At 38.3% G+C, this 23121-nt stretch overlaps 1 long non-coding RNA gene across 1 annotated transcript; it reads right to left on the reverse strand.

Moving 5' to 3' along the window:
• Positions 1 to 2156: 2156 nt before the first annotated feature.
• On the reverse strand, positions 2157 to 4231 carry LOC146855310 (uncharacterized). Its single transcript, XR_014980811.1, has 3 exons — positions 4125 to 4231; positions 3144 to 3250; positions 2157 to 2823 (listed from the first exon to the last, which is right to left on the reverse strand). It is a non-coding gene; the product is annotated as an uncharacterized LOC146855310 (long non-coding RNA).
• Positions 4232 to 23121: the final 18890 nt, after the last annotated feature.

The raw sequence follows: 23121 nt of genomic DNA on the forward strand, positions 1-23121 counted from the left end.
GGTCTTTAAAGATGGGAGGGGCCTTGCCGTTGAGGATTTTGTGCGTAAGACAGAGCGCCTTAAATTGCACTCTTTCTACCACGGGAAGCCAGTGGAGTGCTTTGATAGCTGGCTTGGACGAGCACCGGCTCTTGGTGTTGGTAAGGATCCGTGTCGCCGCGTTCTGCACCACCTGCAGTTTGGTAGTGACTTTCCGCGGGACACCCAGAAACAGTGCGTTGCCATAATCCAGGCGTGACAGGATGAGGCCTTGGATAAGGAGTTTCTTTGATGGAAAAGGGAGTAATGGCAGAATTTTTCGGGTGGATCGCAGAAGCCCATAGCAGACCCCAGCAGTTTTCCTAGCTTGAGTGTTCATGTTGAGATTTTGGTCAAGCCATAGTCCGAGGCTTTTGATCTCGGTTTTAAGGGTAGGAGGATTGCCCATGCCTGGGGGCCATAGAGATTCTGGCCGGAAGTGAGCCTGATTCCCCATTACCAGTATCTCCGTCTTGTCGCTGTTGAGCTTCAAGTGCGAGCTGTCCATCCAGCTGACTATGTCTTTCAGACGGGAATAAAGGTTGGTGGTAGGGTTCTCCTGCTGAGAAAGAGAGACTACCAGCTGGGTGTCATCAGCGTACGTTAGGAGTTTAATCCCGTGGGGGGTGACCATTTTTTCCAAAGGGGACATATATACGTTGAAGAGCGTGGGGCTCAACGAGGAGCCCTGTGGTACTCCGCAACGTATAGAGGTCTCCCTGGATGTATAGCCACCCTCGATCACCTGGAATGAACGGTCATGAAGAAAGGATTTTATCCAGGTCAGGGCGACACCTGTAATCCCAAGATCACTGAGTCGCTGGACCAGGATTTGGTGGTTGACAGTGTCGAAGGCCGCGCTCAGATCCAGGAGGATCACTGCCACTGATCCTCCTGAATCCATGATCTTCCTGGCCTCCTCGACCACCGTCACCATTGCTGTTTCCGTGCCCTGGCCGGGGCGAAAACCCGTCTGAGATGGTTTAAGTAATTAATTCGATTCCAGGTAGTGGGAAAGCTGGGCATTTATGAGTTTTTCTGTCATTTTACTGATGATGGGGAGGAGGGAAATGGGCCTGAAGTTGCCTAGGTTGAGGGGGTCTAGATTAGGTTTTTTTAGTAGTGCTCTAACCTTCGCCTTTTTCCAGCTGGGGGGAACCACTCCGAGTGCCAATGAGGCATTAATCAGGTGTACCATAGGTCCGAGGATGGTAGGTGTTACTTGCTTTAGGATTTTAACTGGTGCAGGGTCAGAAGGTGAGCCACTTTTAAGAGATTGGAGGATGGGGGCCAAGGTTTCCTTATTTATGGGAATGAACATCTCAAGTCTAGAGTTGAGGTTCTGGGCTTGTATTAGGGAGATAGGTGGTAGATCCAGGGGGATGGGCGGAAGTTGCTGCAGGATGTTTTGAATTTTTTGATCGAAGTACGTGGCCAACTTGTCACAGTGGTTGTCTGGCTAGAATGCCTGCTCCCATAGTAAAATGGGAGGTGCAGTTCACCGAGGATCAGAGCCTTTTATCGCCGCATCATAATCTGCCCCTCAGTCAAGAAAGGTGCTATAGATTAAACATACCTAACTTACTATTCCCACTCCAATAAAGCTGAAGTGAAATAAAGATACCGTACTCAAATCATAAAGAATAAACTATTTGCACCCACATATATCTTGTCAATAAATGAGTAAAAACTAAACATACATATTTTTATATTAATAGTATAATATACCTTAAATTAAGGTAGAATTTCATCATTAAACTTAAATATTTAACTATTACCACACCAATGTATCTTAAACCATACAAGGTGCTAAACAGTAAACAATGGTGACTTATTGTAACCTCTAAAATATAAATAATGTCAAAGTAGAAATTGAAAAGAGATCATACATCATTTACTAATAAATATTCCAAAATAAGTCACCCTATAAAATTAACAATATGATTTTTTAAATACATTAGTATTCTCTCTCCAAATGTAATTAAGTTTTTCTATTTTCAATTTTCCAAAAACACTACTAATTTTTCTTAAAATTAATAACTAAAATTATAATATTTTAATATAACTTTTTCAGTATCTTGTTGTTTAAAGTATCAAATAAATTTAACATAACTTTATTAACCAAACGCAAAAACATATTCCTTATTCCGTTGCATTAAATGTTTTTAATTACAAATTTATACAAATTCCTTAACCATTTACAATAAATTCATTTAATTTGTTTTCTTTTTAATTTTTACATTTACATCATTTAAAAAGTACATTTTGAAATATAAATACAAACAACATTTAAATTTTATAATACATATTTTTTCCACCAATTCATTTTTATTTATTATATTGCGATATCAATCTCCAGAATGAATGGAAAAGCAATCAATATCTAACAATCAATTATTGCAGTCCAAAAAGAAACAGAGTTCAAAAAAAGGTGTTTTTTCTTCCAAATGAATTTCTTTTATTCTTTCTTGTATTTTTCAAAGATGTTGTTTCAACAATTCTCAGTGGTCCAATCCATTAATTTAACAAAAATTAGTTACATAACCACAGCCAACGCGTTTCGTCCCTCAAGGGACCTCATCAGGGCTTAAAGCAATTCTATTTGGGCAGGAATCAACATCTTTGGCATCCCAACAAAAGTGGCTCGAACTGTCAACAATCTCATGGTTGTGCCATTGGGGCACACAGTGTCCGGACTCCACTTTGTTATTTCAATGCTTCGTCTTGTGCTTAGTTTATAGTCGCCGCATCCAGTCGTCCATCTGTCAGTAAACGCGTTTTGTCCCTCAAGGGACCTCATCAGGGCTGTAAAGATAGAAAAGAACATATCACTAATCCATACAATAAAAATCTATATATTTTTGTTGACCCAAAACCTGCCTTTATAACAATTTGAAAAACGAGTCATTTACCCACAAACAGATCACATAATTTCTACAAAAAGTATAATCATTCCTATGCTGTACATATGCAATCACAAAAAATGCTGACCCCAAATTTCTTGATCATGTATTATTACTTAAAAAACATTCTAAATCTACTGCTCTTAACATCATTATAATTGAATATTATAATCTAATCTTATCGTTACAAATTTCAACTGTATATAATACTTTAACACATACCTCCTGAATGGTATTTCGTGAATATAAATCCCAGTCTTATAAAGATACTAGTGTTCAATGAATATCGTCTCTCTTAAGTGAGTAAAATCACTTCTTCTCTCCGTTTTCTAAATATATAAGAGACATAAGATTCCATTAGTCTCCCGTCTATAATCCATAAGGTAATAACTTAGCTATTTTCAGAGCCACAGTATTTCCTATAATACTTAACCTTATATAAATCCAAGTTTGTTCTCCTCTATATGCATCATCGTTTACAATGATGAATATATTAATAAAAAATGCATGAGTGGGATTGGAAGATTATTTTCTTCCTCAACAACAACCCTTCACTTTTTGGGAGTATAGTCCCTACTCATAATTGCCTTATATTTTATTGTTAAAAGAACCAACCTAAGAATCAACAGTCACTGAGTACACGGAAAATACCCCATACTTTAACAGGTGTATATAACACACATATGTGTACCAAAGTGAAAAATGTGAGAAAACGAGGTAGCACCTCACGTGCGCACCACCAAAGGGGCTTACTGGTTAAATATCACCAGTTATGTCCGAGTTTCTCATCATAGGTTGCTACCTCGTGAAAAACATAAATAATTGGCGTCCAGAAAATCAGTGAAACCGGTGAACATATGTGTAAAAATCACACAATACAACCCTGTGTAATTAAAATTGAGATAAGCCACACAGTCACCAGAGAACCACTTTTATTCTAAACTCGTGGGCTTATTCAAAATAAAAACATACTGCATGTTTGCAAACCAAGAAATGATGGGCCGATGTGTTTCATTGCCTGTCAATTGTAGTGGCAATTTCTTCAGGGCACGAGGACTTCGTCCACCTTTTCTGGACCCTTATTATGAACACCCAGTGACTGTTTAAACAAAAGGAGGTTCATTAAAAGCACATCCAGCCAGTACAGAATTCTAATTAATGCATTCAAACTGTATGTCTTTGCACCCAGGCATGTATATTTACCAGGCAGTATCCAAGGCCCCTCGTACCAGCTAGCCACCTCATCACACAGGAGCTATATACTCTTAATAGCCCTGTTTCATAAGAAAGACACTTATGTTGTCCTTGTTCTGCAAGGAAAAACATGTTTTAGCGATTTCATGTGAGACAGTTTTCTCAACAAGTATTATCTAGATGTAAAGGTACATTCAAATGATCATAAACCGTTATGATCACTTTATGACCCTGTTCAGATTTATTTGCAACCTGTACATCCTACTCACTTGCTCATGTCAGAATTTTCAACCAGACACCCATAGTAGCCTCAGTTGCCAGCACACTATGCTACTAAAAGCAAAAACCACTTTCACCTTATGTCCAACATGTAGGACATATAGCTTTCAAATAGTATACTGCAGCCAGTAAAGCCGGCTTCAATTTCTTTCCAAAATTGATATCTCCCACAGTTATAAAAACCTTGGGAGCACACGTGCTCTCGTTTCATTCAAAATGAATTACGGGCTACACCTCTATACTGGAATTCACTGTTTCACAACAGCCCCTCGTGTAAATTTCAACGATCTTACCGCGTCTTGACATGCAGCGAGCCTTGTCTCATTCCAGCGTAATGCCCAAACGCAGTCTCCTCATTTAAAACCGGCAGAGACGACCGGGGAGATGCCGTACTTTCCGGTCACGTGATCGGCATTGCAATACAGGCGCCATATTGTAAAGGTACTCTAAACCAGAAACACTGATTTGGAAGAGATCTTAAATGAATGCCATGCATCGTCCATCCTCTTATAACTCGGGTATTAAGATTTTTTACATTCAACACACCAATTGTTTATAGCCCTTCTTTTTTTATAAACATAGTCAGTGTTATCCAAAAAACTATATAGCCGGAATGAGTCAAGCTGTGTTTTAAAGCCCACGATGTAAAGCAGAACAATTCCTTATCATAGAGTTTCAATAGGAGCAAACTACGCCGCTTTTATCAAAAACAATATGTTTGAAAGACGGGAGACTGTCGGGCTATATATTTATAGAGAGTTGTTGGTGTGATTTCTCAAAGAGACACCCATCGCTGAACCAAATGGGGGAGCAGTAATTCTCAATCAATAGCAGAGCCCTGATATAATGGGCCAAATTCTGACCCTATTCCACTCCATACAGTCATTCAACCAGACTTGATCTGCTTTTTCAAAAAAAATCCAGCGGTCCTCTCTTTTGGATAATATTTTTTCCATATTCAAGGTGTCGCCCACCACTTTCTCCAACACTACCCAGGCCAACGACCTGGCATCGTGATTTTCATTTTTGAAATGTTGTACGAGCCTTGTTGTGAGTTTACCTGCTCTAATCGTGCTGAGGTGCTCCTGAATGTGGATCTTGATTTTTCTGCATGTGAGCCCTATATAATGTAGATCACATACACACGTCAACCGATAAATCACATTCACTGAATTGCAATTTGTAATCTTTGTCAGGTCCCATGCCTGCCCATCAGATAGCTCCACTTTATTTGTCCTCATCGTAAGATCACAAACTGAACATGACACACATGGGTAATGTCTGGCAGGGAGTGTAGATTCTTTTGGGCATAGTTTTGGGCGAGAATGTACCAATTTATCCTTCAGGTTACCCGCCCTTCCAAAAGAAAATCTAGGTGGAGGCATATTAAAGTCCGAAGTCGACAGTGTGGCCCAATGTTTATGAATAGCCTCGCACAACATATTCGCCAAAGGGTCGAAGGTCATAACCACCGGAAGACAGTTTTCTCCAACAATACACTTCGTGGAGTATTCAAAGCCCTTTTTCTGGCATTCATGACTGTCTTCCTGGGGTACTGTCTTGAAGTGTGTTCTCTTCATGTCTCTCCACCAATTTATCGCATAACACCTCTGACTGCTGTACAAAGTCATTTGTGGATGAGCAGTTCCTACGGTACCGCAGAAACTGCCCTACAGGCAAGTTATCTCTAAGTGCCCGCGGATGGAATTAATTGTAATGCAACAGTGAATTCCTATCAGTTGCCTTCTGATGCATCGTGGTACAGAGTTTGTCATCACTCGCTATTATATCCAAGTTCAGATAAACTGCTTTTTCATTACTGAAAGACCAGGCAAACCTAAGACTACCATCTAATGTATTCAACCAATTCAGAAATTCAAGCAACACTAACTCAGTGCCTGACCAAATACATAAAACATCAGCAATATACCGCTTCCAGAGGCGAATATTTCTCTGGAAGGGGTTCGACGAATGAAAAATGCAGTGTTCCTCAAACTGGCCCACATAAATGCAGGCCAGACTGGGCGCGAAGGTCGCGCCCATAGAAGTCCCCGAGACTTGCAGAGAAAGGTAATTTTTGTAGCTGAACTAATTTTGAGTTAGAGCAATTTCAATGCACTGTAAGACAAAGGATTGTGGAGTGTCATAAAACCACTCTTGCTCCCCAAGTGCCCGCGCTGCTGCCACCAGCGTGGCATCTTGGGGTATGCAAGTACACAGTGACTCAATGTCAATTGTCACCAAAAACTAATGCTGGGAATCAAAATATGTGTCCTCCCAAATGTTGAGGATATCCCTGGTATCCTGAACATACGCAGGTTGTTTTATGACCGACTCTCTTAAAAAGAAATCGGCAAATTATGACAAAGGCTCAAGAACCGACTGTATACCCGAAACAATTGGGCGACCCGGCGGGGGCAGCTGGGCCTTATATATTTTCAGCAATATGTAAAAAGCTGGAGTTCTTGGTTTGGAATTAACCAAAAACTCTGCATGTTTAACAGTGATCCATTTTTCCTCTTTTGCCTCACCTACAAGCTGCTTGATAATTTCCAACAATTCATTTACAGGGTCACGGGCCAACTGCCGGTAATTCTCCCGCATGCCTAGCAGTCTCATAACTTCATTCTCATAATCAGTGGTATTCATAACAACCACCGCACCACCTTTTTCCGCTGATTTTATAGTGATCAAAGGGTTGTCTTGTAGACTCCTAACTGCCCGCCAGTCATCTCTGCTCATGTTGTTAAAAGTGTGATGGTGTGCAGTACACTCTAGGGAAGTGATCTCATCTAATACTTTGTTTTCAAACACCAAAACCTCCAGACCTAAACACGAAGAGGAAGGGCAAAACTCTGAAGGCCGATGTAGGTTGGTACAAAATAGAGATTGGGGATCCTGTGTTTTATTTCCAAAACTTTTTGAGTTTAATTTTTCTCATAGTTTCTTGAAATTCAATACTATATTTAAAAGAGTCGTGTGTAGGGGTGGGAACAAATCCCAACCCTTTATTCAATACCTGCAGTTCACTTGAGGTAAGTACATGGTCAGACAGATTGACCACGATATCGTTCACAGCTGGTTCCTCCCCCGGCTGCGAGTAATTCGCGGCGAAAAGGTCTGCCATGTCCGATCCTGATTCTGTCGTATTTGTCCTCTGCCTCTTTGACCACCCCCTCTGTGGCTTCTCTGATTTTGTCCTAAAAAAGAGCACAGTAATGCTCCCAAATCTTCGTTAGATTGCTCTTGCTGGTTAAATCTAACCCTATTAGTTTTGTCTTCCTGTGCTCCTACATCGTCCTCTTCTCTGGAAGTATTATCAAACATCCAGTTGTATGGTGTGCACCTAGCTGGTTGTCTCCCTCCCCTTACCAGGCCACCCCGTTGTGTTTGTTCAGTTCCTTGTTGATAGTAACTATCCTCAACATAGGAAAATGCTCATGCGTGGGTAAACCGTTCTAGGTTGCGTTTTAAACCTTTTATTTTTTGATTAATCATATACTTTTTATAATCAAACAGGTCTTCCTGAATCATTGCCTACTGCTCCTTTGTATCAGCAAGAGTGGTGTCTCTTTTAATACTCTCCTCCAAATCAACAATCTCTTTAAGGAGTTCTTCACTGAGCCTCTTGGCGGTATTAATAATCAGGAATAGCCGGGTACATTTATTGACAATGTAACTAAAATCGACCCGGAACTGAATATCTTCCAGAAAAATGCTGGGTTCAACCCGCACCAATAGGCTCGCTGGGGCTGCACCTGCTCAAAGATATTCTGTCATCAATGCACCATGCAGAGCTACCCTTACTTGTTTTTTCTTAAGGGTACTCAATTTGTCCCATTCCTCCCTAGCTGATGTGGGGTTTGCTAATGATGCCTCAGGGAAGTGAGAAGGACCTGACAGAATGGCAGCTATCTGGTCATCTGAGAAGGCTAAACAATGTCTATCCACCTGATAGAGTCTCAAACCTAATAGGGAACCTAATACAAATGTACTAGACTCATAACAATGGGTATCAAGAATGCAGATAATTATTCCATACTGACTGGAACATGAGACAACTTCTTTTCACAAAAAACTCTCACGGCTGAGCCGCCGTACACAAATCTTCTATACAATAAGGAGCTCAAGAGGGAAAAATCAGATTAGGTCGCCCTCCACTCACAGTCATAAACACCAACCATTAGGCCTAACCTGCTCAAGCAAAAATCCTATTTACTTCATGAGTGGGATTGGAAGTTTATTTTCTTCCTCAACAACAACCCTTCACTTTTTGGGAGTATTGTCCCTACTCATAATTGACTTATATTTTATTGTTAAAAGAACCAACCTAAGAATCAACAGTCACTGAGTTCAAGGAAAATCACCCATACTTTAACAGGTGTATATAACACACATATGTGTACCAAAGTGGAAAATGTGAGAAAACGTGGTAGCACCTCACGCGCGCACCACCAAAGGGGCTTACTGGTTAAATATCACCAGTTATGCCCACGTTTCTCATCATAGCTTGCTACCTCGTGAAAAGCAAAAATAATTGGTGTACAGAAAACCAGCGAAACCGATGAACATATGTGTAAAAATCACACAATACAACCATGTGTAATTAAAATTGAGATAAGCCACACAGTCACCAGAGAATCACTTTTATTCTAAACTCGTGGGCTTATTCAAAATAAAAACATACTGCATGTTTGCTGACCAAGTAATGATGGGCTGACATGTTTCATTTCCTGTCAATTGTAGTGGCAATTTCTTCAGGGCACGAGGACTTCGTCCACCTTCTTTGGACCCTTATTATGAACACCCAGTGACTGTTTAAACAAAGGGAGTTTCATTAAAAGCACATCCAGCCAGTACAGAATTCTAATTAATGCATTCAAACTGTATGTCTTTGCACCCGGGCATGTATATTTACCAGGTAGTAGCCAAGGCCCCTCGTACAAGCTAGCCACCTCATCACACAGGAGCTATAAACTCTTAATAGCCCTGTTTCATAAAAAAGACACTTACTTATGTTGTCCTTGTTCTGCAATGAAAAACATGTTTTAGCGACTTTATGTGAGGCATTTTTCTCAACAAGTATTATCTAGATGTAAAGGTACATGCAAATGATCATAAACCGTTCTGATCAATTTATGACCCTGCTCAGATTTATTTGCCACCTGTACATCCCACCCACTTGCTCATGTCAGAATTTTCAACCAGACACCCATAGTAGCCTCAGTTGCCAGCCCGCTATGCTACTAAAAGCAAAAACCACTTTCACCTTATGTCCAACATGTCCGACATATAGCTTTCAAGTAGTATACTGCAGCCAGTAATCCCGGTTTCAATTTCTTTCCACAATTTATATCTCCCACAGTTACAAAAAACTTGGGAACACACGTGCTCTCGTTTCATTCCAAATGAATTACGGGCTACACCTCTATACTTAAATTCACTGTTTCACAACAGCCCCTCATGTAAATTTCAACGATCTTACCGCGTCTTGACACGCAGCGAGCCTTGTCTCATTCCAGCGTAATGCCCAAACGAGGTCTCCTCATTTAAAACCGGCAGAGACGACCGGGGAAATGCCGTACTTTCCGGTCACGTGATCGGCATTGCAACACAGGCGCCATATTGTAAAGATACTCTAAAACAGAAACACTGATTTGGAAGAGATCTTAAATGAATGCCATGCATCGTCCATCCTCTAATAACTCGGGTAGTAAGATTTTTTACATTCAACACACCAATTGTTTATAGCCCTTCTTTTTTTATAAACATAGTCAGTGTTATCCAAAAAACCATATAGCCGGAATGACTCAAGCTGTGTTTTAAAGTCCACGATGTAAAGCAGAACAATTCCATATCATAGAGTTTCATTAGGAGCAAACTACGCTGCTTTTGTTAAAAACAATATGTTTGAAAGACAGGAGACTGTCGGGATATATATTTATAGAGAGTTGTTGGTGTGATTTCTCAAAGAGACACCCATTGCTGAAAAAGTGGAGGAGCAGTAATTCTCAATCAATAGCAGAGCCCTGATATAATGGGTCAAATGCTGACCCTATTCCACTCTATACAATCATTCAACACCACTTGATCTGCTTTTTCCCCAAAAATCCAGCGGGCCTCTCTTTTGGATAATATTTTTTCCATATTCAAGGTATCGCCCACCACTTTCTCCAACACTACCCAGGCCAACGACCTAGCATCATGATTTTCATTTTTGAAATGTTGTTCAAGCCTTGTTGTGAGTTTCCCTGCTCTAATCGTGCTGAGTGAAGGGCGGCCTAATCTGATTTTTCCCTCTTGAGCTCCTTATTGTATAGAAAATGCATTTTATAGTCAAAAGTAGTTATTTAAGAATTATGTGATATAACTAAGTATATCATAAGTCTGTTCTTTATTTGTTTTTTATTTGTAGCTAAGTTTTACAAGTATTGGAAAAGCCAATAGCAGCAACCAGAAAAAGTGTGGGAAGGAGGCAAGCGAGACAGGGGCGTAATGGAGGTCCCCCACTGCCCCTGCACTGCAATTCCTCCAGGGTTACTTGTTTTGAAGGGGGGCCACTCACCCTCCAAGCTGTGCCATTGCATGCCTTACAGAATGTGTGCAATGGCATGGAATAAGAAACAGTTATGCTTTCCCTAGCAGGCCCCTGCAGCGTGGGGGAAGGGGGACAACCGTTCAGGGGGGCCCTTGGGAGCCCAGCACCAATTAATGTGTGTGATTTGGGAGACGCTGAGGCCCCTCATCACAGTCTAAAGGGGGACTTGAACATTTTGCATTACACCACTGAACTGAGAGCTACCGACACACAGCCTTGCTCAGTAAAGGAGGCGGGGTTTTGTCTGGCAGCACCTAGGGAATGTGAAGATGGAAGGGCAACTTAGAATAACAAGGGGATGTGGAGAAAGAGACAATGGTAGACAATGAGCATACAGAGAGTGTGAAGGCAAAAGAGAGAGAAAACAAGCATTTGCAATGCAATCGGTCTCGCCTTTGGGCACTTATATTTATTTAGCTATGCAGCACATTAGCCTGGGTCCTGAAACATGAACCGTTCTTTAACATGGAGGGAAAGTAAGCACCAAACTGCGTGACACGCCAGGAAATGGTATAGTCCAAAGCTCTGTTTTAATATAAAACCAGGGCCTTCAGTGGTCATATCAGTGAAAATACAAGCTTTGAAAAAAATATTATTGTCTACGGGTGCTCGTGGAAGACAATTTCTATGGACTGGAATCTAGAGAATGCTAAAGTGATTCTGGTATTTTACTGACCTCTGCCTGTTGCGTGAAGTTCGGTATTTCATGATTTGGGAAATAAATATCTGGGAATCCTTAGATAAAAAGTCGTTCACCCCCCAGAGAAGTGTTTACTTGGGTTCCAAAGCCAAGGGCCACTTTCTCTCTGGTGGTTGAATAGAGTGATTTCTGTTCCCTGCTTTTGTCAGGACAAAAACATAGCAAACTAACCCCAAAGCACCACCTTCAAAGACACACATAAAAGGAGATGGTTCGCAATCTGCCGAGAGGTTGTGCAACTGACAAGTCAAATATTTGGAGTTGGTTAGATAGTCAAGTAGTTTAAAGTGCCTGCTGCAAAGATCTAATTATAACATACATACCTTAGGGGGTCAAATATGACAAAATAACTTAGTGGGTTAATGTTCATGCTGCAGACAGCAGCAAGTAACTGGTAAGTCAGAGATGTCAGACTTCACTACGTAGCTCAGTGGGTTATAGTGACTCCTGCAGAGAGCCTGCACGTAACTGTTGTCGGATATGGACCACGTACTTCAGTGGGTTAAAGCGCCTGTTTCAGAAATAAATATGTGCAACCTAAAGATTACAGGGTTGAAGGCCAACCGTGGCCACCTCAGCCTCTCATCCTCCCAATGGCGATAATAATAGTAAGGTGAGAACACTTGATATTGTCGGTGCTTCGACTGCGCAGGTTGTCACTGTGGCGCTCCATTATGTAGACAAGTGCTGCATTGTCAGTGTGGAAAAGGGGACGTCTCTTCCCTGTCACAGCTCAACGCTCCAGTGCTTTCACGCTCCACTCTGCTTCAATGCAGCAGCCAGCCAGGTTCTTCCGTCAGAGAAGATTGACGCCGTGTTTGATTGTGTGTGTGGTGCGACGAACCCATGAAGCGCCGACCCCCCACTTTAACGGCAGTCAGGCCGCTAGGTCGTTGTTATGTTATGGTGGGTTGAACATTGCATCAGGTGCGCTTATGTTCAGAGGGCGACACTGAAACAAATGGACATGTTGGACGATGGCAATTAGGAGTGTTGCTACCGTCACTGGTGTCTTTTGGTACGCAAAGAAAAGGCGATATAGTGCCGAAATATACAGTATACCATACACACGCAAACTCATATACGCGATACCTGACCATTCCACACCGTGCTGCATAACACAACCTAATGTGAGATAACAGTTCGGCATAACACAGACTTGCATCATAATACAGCCTAGCATGGCATAGCACACCGTAGGATACTATACAGAATAATACAGTATGAATATGGACAGTGTGGCATAATATAAGAAAGCTTAGCATAGCAGAACACATCATGAACTGACGTGACAGTGCACAGCAGGATATAGCAACACTTACAATAACAATACCTGGCAAAGTACGATATAAAAGCTTAACAGAACAGAACATAAAATAACACACAGTAACAGTTGCATTTGGAGGAGAAACTCAATGTTATGCCACGCACCAGAAAAAAATAGATGACCACAGCCATACACAGAAACACAGAAATAAACCCAAGAACACAAACACAGAGACACACACGGAACAAACATGCAGCCAAAGATATTACAGTAAAACACACTATCATTTCTACGCACAAACTGGCATCTACACAGAGCCAAGAGACCCAGCTAAAGGGTAAGCAGGGACACGCACATTATATACAAACATCCCACACCACAAAGGGAAATAAGCCACAATTATTAGTGCAATGGTAAATGTACAGCTATACAAGCACACAGAGAAAGAAATGGAGCGATAGATTTGGGAATATATTCACACTCACCATCACAGTCACACAGAAATACAACATACACCAGTTCAGCTTAAATGCACGCAACCGACCCATTAACAACAGCTACATTTGAGAGCAGACCTACAACGTGGCAAGCACTCACATGCATACACAGAAACACACATGCACACGCATCCATGCAAACATAGCTAGATCTGAGAATAGATTGGCCAGACACACAGACACACACAGATAGCCAGGCCTGCAAGTCTGCACACACATACCAAGATATGTCAGCACTCGCACACGAAGAGGCACGCACACAAACATAGCTACACATTAAATATTGCACATAGACTCACACTGGAACAATTCACTAACGTTCCCATAAAGCCTATGCAAGCCTTCACACAGACATGCACTCCAGCACACAAGTACATGTGGACACATGTATACAGAAAACCTAAACAGGCAATGTCGGGGAGACAACAATTCACACATACAAGTGCAATGCCATACTATCGTAGTGTCCCACCTCAGGAACAGCCCAGTAGATAAATATGTACAGGCACATACCTGTAGATGCACATACATGTAATCTGAATACAGACATACGTCTATTGATTCAAGTGTGCACAGGCATATAATGTAAATGCACATGTAGATTCTTGCGCATCCATACCTACACATACACATATAAGCATAAACACATCTGTATCCATGTTTGTACGCAAACACTTTTACGTAACCATGCACTTCCGGAAGATGCACGGGAACAATCAGATCAAGCACACAGGCTCCAGATGCATATGCGCCTGCACGTTACTTTAAACACACATGTAAACCACCCCTCCCCCCACACAAATACATTGATTACACAATCAAGTATGCAGGTATGCAGAAATAGGCACACACATAACACACACGTGCAGGGGGCAGACGCGCGAGCGCGTGAATCAAGATGGCCGCCACCCGGTGAGCTCCTACATGTTTTCGCCCGTTTTTCAATATAAAACGACGAAAGTCTGTCATAATTTCGTTTAAAAGGAAGTCGCTGCTGCAATAATAGGCTTACCTGCATTGTGAAGTGGTTTCAAGCCTATTTGGTCGTGGGAAGTAGTGTTTCTGGCTCCCTGGTTCCTGCTCCGAGCTCTGCATTGAGGTACTGCCTGGTTAGTCTGTCAGGGGGCGGACCATACTTCAGGAAAGGGCCTGGCTTGGGCCTAGCCACACCCCTAGTCCAGTTTAGCTGCTGCACCAGTCTTTTTGAGGATTGCTTTGCATCTTTTGCTCTTTTTACTCATAAACTGTTCTTTTTTCTTCAAATTTCATTATTTATTCTCAAAAATGGATAATAAAAATCCTCTCAAAAATAAAAGAAGACAGCAGATTTTACCTCCTCCAATAAAATCAAAAGTAGTGGAGTCATCTGAACCTTCGCTTTCTTTCATTTTAGAGGAAATTCAGGCTCTTCGTGCTAATACAGAAACTATTGCGACTGAAATTAAAAATGTACGAAAAGAAATGGCGAGTATGTCAATGAAAATATCAGATAACTGAATTAAAATACAGGATAATAAAGTTAAAGTCGACGCTTTTACTCCACTTGTGGCGAAAATATCACCTTTGTGCTCACATCTTTTGGACATGGAAAATCGCAATAGACAATACAACCTTCGCATATTTAATTTACCAGAAGAGGTTGAGGGAACTAACTGTCGACTATACTTAGAGAACTTAATTCCTGGTCTTTTAAATATCAAATTTCCAGAAAAATTTGAAATTGATAAGGCTCATAGAATTCCTTCACGTCGCAATCCTCAACATACCAAGCCTAGACAAATGATATTTAAACTGCTTCGTCACCATCATTTGGTTCTGATCAGAAAAGCAGCTAGAGAAATTCCTGCATTGATGGTCAATGGTCACAAAATCTTTATTCATCAAGATTTTGCCAAAGAAACTGTTGCAATACGTAAGGGATTTACTGATCTTCGCCCACAATTAAGAAGCCTTGGATACCAATACGGCCTTTTTGACCCTTCAACAATGCGCATTTGGAAAGATAATTTTTCAAAATCCTTTCAGCGTCCTGAAATCTGCGACATTTTCTATATCAACAATTACAGCAAGCTATGGACACTCATGGCCCTACCACTTGATTTTTTCCTGTATGATCTTCTTTGGCAGATTTATATAACTCATAATATTTTGGGCTCCAGCGGTTCCGGCCATGCTTGTAGAGCGTGTGTGCGTTTCAATGTTCATATTTATGTATTTTGTTTGTCTTTTTTACTATGTTTTATTTCTTCCACTCCCTTTTGTGTGTTCTGGAGCTACTTTCTTCTTAACATTTGTGTCTTTTTCTGACTTTCCTCTTTCTACCCCTTCTCTCTTTTTAATTATGTTATGGCTAATATTAAAGTAGTGTCATTGAATGTTAAAGGTTTACACCATCCTGTGAAACGTACAAACATTTTGGATTATTTGGGTTGTTGCAAAGCTGACTTTTGTTTTTTACAAGAAACTCATATAGATGATAAAATCTTAGATTATATGAAGAAAAAATGGGTTGACAATATTGTTTCTTCTCCTGCTAATGGCAAGAAAAATGGTGTAGCTATATTATTTGCAAAAAAATCGCATTGCCAAATTTTGAGCAAAATTACAGATACGGATGGGAGATATTTAATTGTTAAGGTTAAAGTTCATGATTCTATCTTATTTCTATTAAATGTTTATGGCCCTACTGCAGATGACCCTGTTTTTTGGACTAATCTTTCAACTGAGGTTGTAAAAATTGGTAATGTATCTTTAATTGTTGCAGGTGATTTTAATGTCATATCTGATCCTTTATTAGATAGATTATCTCGTACTAAATTCCATCCCCCTAAGGTTTATTTTGCTTTTAAATAATTTCTTCAAACCGCTAAGTTAGTTGATATTTGGCGTCTACACTTCCCTACAGAAAAAAACTTTACTTTTTTTTCTAACTCACACAATTCTCATTCTAGGATCGATTACATATTAGTCACAAAACAGCTCATCAACTCTGTTAATACCCCTAAGATTGGCAACATTGACGTCTCTGATCATGCTATGGTTTCTTGTATTCTAAATTTAAATTCAACCTTTACTAACCAGCCTAGATGGAGAATGAATTCTGGTATAGCTCTTAAGGAACATAATAAACCAAAGCTCCTCTCTGCCATTCATGATTTTTTTCAGTTTAATCCTGAAGGTACTACTTCAATGGTTAATAGATGGGATGCTTTTAAAACTTATATTAGAGGGGTAACTATTTCTATTATGGCTCACGAAAATAAGACCTTTAATGCCAATATTAAAAAGCTAGAAAAGCAAATAGCGGAATATGAACGACTTTTTATTACGTCTAATGATCCTCAATATAGAGTTAAGTTGCAAAAGCTTCGATATGAATTTAATACAATTCTTAGTAAAAGAGCTGGCATTCAGATTTCTAAAGCCAAAGCTAAATTTAGTTTTAATGCAAATAGATCTGGAAGACTGTTAGCGAATTACATACGTATCAAAAAAGACAAAACTCAAATCATCTCTATTCACGGATCCAATGGTAAAATTGCTTTATCTCATAAAGATATTGTTAATGAATTTTTGGATTTTTACTCTAAGTTATATGATAAACCTGACTTTCATAATGATTCTTTAGTTGATTCTTTTTTATCTTCATGTGGTCTACCTAAAATTTCTCCAGCAGAAAAAATGGGGTTTGACTCTCCAATTACTAAGGATGAAATTTTATCCGCTATAAAATCTCTTAAAAAAAATAAATCTCCGGGTCCTGATGGTATCCCGGCGGAGTTTTATAAAGAGTTTCAGTCCCATCTTTTACCTTTATTATTTCAACTTTTTACAACGTTTGGCTCTACGGGAATTACTTCAGGTTCCTTTACTGAAGCTTTAATTATCGTTCTTCCCAAACCCGATAAAGACCCCACCCTTGTATCTAATTATCGTCCTATCTCTTTAATTAAAATATTAGCCACACGATTATCCCCTGTATTAGATTCTATTATACATTCAGATCAATCTGGTTTTATGAAAAATAGACACTCTGCAAATAATACAAGAACTTTGTTACATGTCATTGAACAGGGTCATACGTTAACTACTCCTTCAGGAATTATGGCTTTGGATGCTGAAAAAGCCTTTGATAAACTGCATTGGCAATTTTTATTTCATGCTTTATCATCATTTAACTTTGGCGACAATTTTATTCGTATGATTTCAGCTCTATACTTTGCTCCTACTGCTCGTCTATTTATTAATGGCCAAGTTTCAAATCAATTCTCCCTCTTTAGAGGTACTAGACAAGGGTGTCCCCTTTCCTCGCTATTGTTTTTAATTGGCATTGAACCTTTCCTTACCTCTATAAGAAAATGTGAAAATATTAAAGGAATTAGTATTAATGAGATTATTATTAAAACTTTAGCGTATGCTGATGATGTACTTTTATTTATTAGTGACCCCTTATACTCATTTCCTTCTTTATTAGAGATTATAACAAAGTATTCTATGGTTTCTGGCTACAAATTAAACACTAACAAAACGGAATTTTTCCCTTTAAACATTTATTGTACTCCTGATATGATATCCATGAATGAAATTGTTTGGCAAAAGAATAAATTAAAATATCTTAGTATTTTATTTTCCTCATCCATAAAATCTACAATGACTTTAAACTGTAATTTTGTCTTAGATTATATAAAAGATAAAACGTCTAAATGGGCATCACTGCACCTTTCATGGTGGGGTAGAATGGAATCTATTAAAATGAATATTCCTCCCAAAAATTTTTACACTCTTGCCATGATTCCTACTCAATTTCCATAAAAATTTTATAAAGATGTTGATAAACTTCTCTCCAAATTTCTTTGGAATAACAAATCACCTCGCATTAGTTATAAAAAATTAAAAATGTCTAAATGTAATGCTGGATTTGGTATCCCAGATTTTTTTCTTTATCACAAAGCTTTTATTTTAAAACAAAGTGCCATATGGTTTAATCATTCCCTTTTACATAATCCACCTTCTTGGCTCCAAATTGAAAAATCTATTGTGAAGCCATTTCCATTACCAACTCTGTTAACTATGTCTAACAATTCATAATTTTTTCATGAATCTGTCATTCTCAAATCCACTAAAATGATTTTTAATGATCTAGATTCAATTTTTCTATATCCCATGTATAACACTGTTGAATTATCATTATGGTATAGCAATATCAATCAATTAAATAGGAACATTAGTTTTTGGTTTTCGTGGATTAAGGCTGGTATTTTTTATCTTAAAGACATTTATTCCAACAATACTTTTATACCGTTTGAGGATCTACAAACAAGGTTTGGTTTATCTCAATCTGATCTTATTGAATATGAATATTTAACCAATTCAATTTTAGATTCCTTTCCGCAAGCTATTCCGTCTAATGTTACAGCTGACTTATCCTTTTATATTCAAACTATATCGATGACAGCTCATGGTGTTTCTATTTTATATAAAAAATTATCTAACACTCTAGGAAGTAACATAAATATGATTGCAACCTTCTGGAATAATGAACTCTCACTTACATTGTCTATTGATACATGGGAAATTATATGGATTAGAAATATATCTGGTTGGTTACCAGTCTCACTTTATCAAACCAATTCCTATATTTTATTTAATTCTTTATGGACTCCATTACGTTTATTCCAGTCTAAACTTCTTCAATCAGACACATGTTGGCATTGTAAATTACACCCTGGCTCGTTACGACATATGCTTTTTGATTGTCCTTTAATCTCAAAATTCTGGACAGAAGTTTGGGATATTATTAAAAAGTTGTTAAATATACATGAAGACATATCATATAAAGTGTTAATATGCAAATCAGTTACATTATCACAAACTCTAAGTAATCTTGAATGTAGGCTTTTTGATTTTTTGATTTCTGCTGCGTTAAAATCTATTACCTTTTGTTGGAAAGATGTTTCTAAGTTATCAGTTCATGCTTGGTGGTCATGGGTTATCTTTACTAGAAGAGGTGCTCAGTTATCTTTGTCTGGGGTTAATCATAATTCTATTTCCTATCACTCTTTTTGGATTCCTGTTGATATTTATTTTGCATCTTAAAGGTATATTTATGTCTTGTACCCCTTTTTATGGTTCTTATATTAATCGATATGTCATAGTAGCTCTATTTATAGCTTAAACAATAATTTGTTACTAGATGTTTCCCTCCCCCCCTCTTTTTAGTTTTATAAGAATATGACTATTTTCTTTTCTATTGAAATGAATATGAAAATGATGTTGTACGTATTGTATTAGATATTTTAGCTTATTAATATTCTTTTTTGTATGTTTTTGTTGTTCATTATGAAATTTCAATAAAATATTTTGAACACAAAAACACACACGTGCAAACACACACACACGTAAAGACATGTAACCATTGTACATGTAAAGATCTAAAGCTGTAAACATGCATGTATGCAGCCCTGCTTCAGACGGTTGTATGACATAATTTCGACAGACAGAAAATCGACCTACAAATATATCGCAACAAAAATATCGATGTCAAGAATATCGACATCCTATCTACAACATGGTAAGTACAAACATATCGAAAATTAAATATCGATGTCAAAAATATCGTTATTAAAAATATCGTTTTTCTTTTACTTTAAAAATATATGTAAAATAAACCAAATTATAATTAGAAATTAAATAAACATAATTAAATATATTGTATAATATTTAAAATTTATAATTAATATATATAATTTAATAAAACTTTAATTAAACATATACATATAATATATAATAGATATACTTACTTAATAATTAATTTTAATAATAATTTCTGTAACGTATAAATTATTAAATGTTTTTAAAAATTACCAATACATCTATACACATAAAATAATAACATTAATAAATATTTAATAATTACATATAGCAAATAATAATCAATATTTTTAATGTGAATAATTTTTATTATTAATGATATATTACAATAGCAAAAATATTACAAAACATATGAAATATCAGACACAATAAAACTTCTAGACCAACTCCAACAAAAACAACAGTAAGGAAAATGTTGGATACCGTAGGGGTAAAAATTACTATTCCAACTCCAAAGAGTGCAACAGTAGGGAAAGCGTTGGATAGCGTAGGGTTAAAATTGCTATTCCAACTCCAGAGAGTGCAATAGTAGGGAAAGCGTTGGATAGCGTAAAGGTAAAAATGACTATTCCCACTCCAGAGAGTGCAACAGTAGGGAAAACGTTGGATAGCGTAGGGGTAAAAATTACTATTCCAACTGCAAAGAGTGCAACAGTAGGGAAAGCGTTGGATAGCGTAGGGGTAATAATTACTATTCCAACTCCAGAGAGTGCAATAGTAGGGAAAGCGTTGGATAGCGTAAGGGTAAAAATTACTATTCCCATTCCAGAGAGTGCAACAGTAGGGAAAGTGTTGGATAGCGTAGGGAAAAAAAATACTATTCCAACTACAGAGAATGCAACAGTAGGGAAACCACTGGATAGCATAGTGGTAAAAATTACTATTCCCACTCCAGTGAGTCCAACAGTAGGGAAAGCGTTGGATAGCGTAGGGGTAAAAATTACTATTCCCACTCCAGAGAGTGCAACAGTAGTGAAAACGCTGGATTGCTTAGAAGTAAAAGTTACTATTCCCACTCCAATGCGTGCAACAGTAGGGAAAACATTGCATAGCATAGGGGTAAAAATTACTATTCCCACACCAGAGAGTGCAACAGCAGTGAAAATGCTGGATAGCGTAGGGGTACAAATTACTATTCCCACTCCAGTAAGTGAAACAGTAGGGAAAGCGCTGGATAGCGTAGGGGTAAAAATTACTATGCCAACTCCAGAGAGTGCAACAGTAGGAAAAGCGCTGGATAGCGTAGGGGTAAAATTACTATTCCAACTCCAGAGTGTGCAACAGTAGAGAAAGCGTTGGATAGCGCAGGGGTACAAATTACTATTCCCACTCCAGTAAGTGAAACAGTAGGGAAAGCGCTGGATAGCGTAGGGGTAAAAATTACTATTCCAACTCCAAAGAGTGCAACAGTAGGGAAAGCGTTGGATAGCGTAGGGGTAAAAATTACTATTCCAACTCCAGAGAGTGCAATAGTAGGGAAAGCGTTGGATAGCGTAAGGGTAAAAATTACTATTCCCACTCCAGAGAGTGCAACAGTAGGGAAAGTGTTGGATAGCGTAGGGAAAATAATTACTATTCCAACTCCAGAGAGTGCAATAGTAGGGAAAACGTTGGGTAGCGTAGGAATAAAAATTACTATTCCCACTCCAGTGAGTCCAACAGTAGGGAAAGCGTTGGATAGCGTAGGGGTAAAAATTACTATTCCCACTCCAGAGAGTGCAACAGTAGTGAAAACGCTTGATAGCGTAGGGGTACAAATTACTATTCCCACTCCAGTAAGTCAAACAGTAGGGAAAGCGCTGGATAGCGTAGGGGTAAAAATTACTATTCCAGTGTGTGAAACAGTAGGGAGAGCGCTGGATAGCGTAGGGGTAAAAATCACTATTCCAACTCCAGAGAGTGCAACAGTAGGAAAAGCGCTGGATAGCGTAGGGGTAAAAATTACTATTCCAACTCCAGAGAGTGCAACTGTAGGGAAAGCGTTGGATAGCGTAGGGTTACAAATTACTATTCCCACTCCAGTAAGTGAAACAGTAGGGAAAGCGCTGGATAGCGTAGGGGTAAAAATTACTATTCCAACTCCAAAGAGTGCAACAGTAGGGAAAGCGTTGGATAGCGTAGGGGTAAAAATTACTATTCCAACTCAAGGGAGTGCAATAGTAGGGAAAGCGTTGGATAGCGTAAGGGTAAAAATTACTATTCCCACTCCAGAGAGTGCAACAGTAGGGAAAGTGTTGGATAGCGTAGGGAAAAAAATTACTATTCCAACTCCAGAGAGTGCAATAGTAGGGAAAACATTGGATAGCGTAGGAGTAAAAATTACTATTCCCACTCCAGTGAGTCCAACAGAAGGGAAAGCGTTGGATAGCGTAGGGGTAAAAATTACTATTCCCACTCCAGAGAGTGCAACAGTAGTGAAAACGCTGGATAGCGTAGGGGTACAAATTACTATTCCCACTCCAGTAAGTGAAACAGTAGGGAAAGCACTGGATAGCGTAGGGTTAAAAATTACTATTCCAACTCCAGATAGTAAAACAGTTGGGAAAGCACTGGATAGCATAGGGATTCTATAAACATAATAACCAATTAAATAATTAGTTATAAAAAAATAGCATATTAATAATTAATTTACAAAATATGTATTATTAAATACCAATTATTTAAATTAAATATTTATATAAACAACTTTAAATTACATCCCACACTATTCTCCCTTTAACACACAACACACTACACATACAAAATACACAATACATTTAAATATCAGTTTATCTATTATTTACAATTAATAATACATTCTTTATAATTAATATACTTATTATTTACAAATGTATACATATTAACTACCAAATTACAATTATTCACAAATTAATTATTAATTAACAATACATTAATTAGCAATAACAACAAATAACATGAAATAATAAATTATTTATATTTACTATATTTAACATACTAATAACAATTAATTACCAATTAATTATTAATTAACAATTAATTATTATTAATTTACA

Source organism: Triturus cristatus, chromosome 4_1 (genome assembly GCF_964204655.1).
Source record: "Triturus cristatus chromosome 4_1, aTriCri1.1, whole genome shotgun sequence".
NCBI lineage: Eukaryota > Metazoa > Chordata > Amphibia > Caudata > Salamandridae > Triturus > Triturus cristatus.